Source organism: Penaeus monodon, chromosome 20 (assembly GCF_015228065.2).
Source record: "Penaeus monodon isolate SGIC_2016 chromosome 20, NSTDA_Pmon_1, whole genome shotgun sequence".
In the NCBI taxonomy this organism is placed as follows: domain Eukaryota; kingdom Metazoa; phylum Arthropoda; class Malacostraca; order Decapoda; family Penaeidae; genus Penaeus; species Penaeus monodon.
This window is the reverse complement of record NC_051405.1, coordinates 26098746-26098970: the sequence shown is the minus strand read 5'-3', so window position 1 is coordinate 26098970 and position 225 is coordinate 26098746. Positions and strand designations below refer to the sequence as shown.

General features: G+C 28.4%; 1 protein-coding gene across 1 annotated transcript in view; it reads left to right on the top strand.

Moving 5' to 3' along the window:
- LOC119585956 overlaps window positions 1-225 on the top strand; it is a gene marked incomplete at its 3' end in the record, with an annotated part of 87813 nt that overhangs the window by 26301 nt on the left and 61287 nt on the right.

The window sequence follows — 225 nt, the reverse complement described above, 5'->3', positions numbered from 1 at the left end:
TTTGGGAAATTAAATTGGAAATGAATTTGGACCCTTTTTTCCTTTTCTAAAACACCAATTCAAATGATTGATGGGGGTTTGAATAGAAACGACGCAGAAATAGTTTAAATTATATAAATTTTTTTAACGGAAAAATTCATATAAACAGAATAAAGAAACTATCCTTTAACAGGGACACTAAGTAACTACAGGCTGTTTAAAGGGAAATTTTTTTTTCCCGTATTT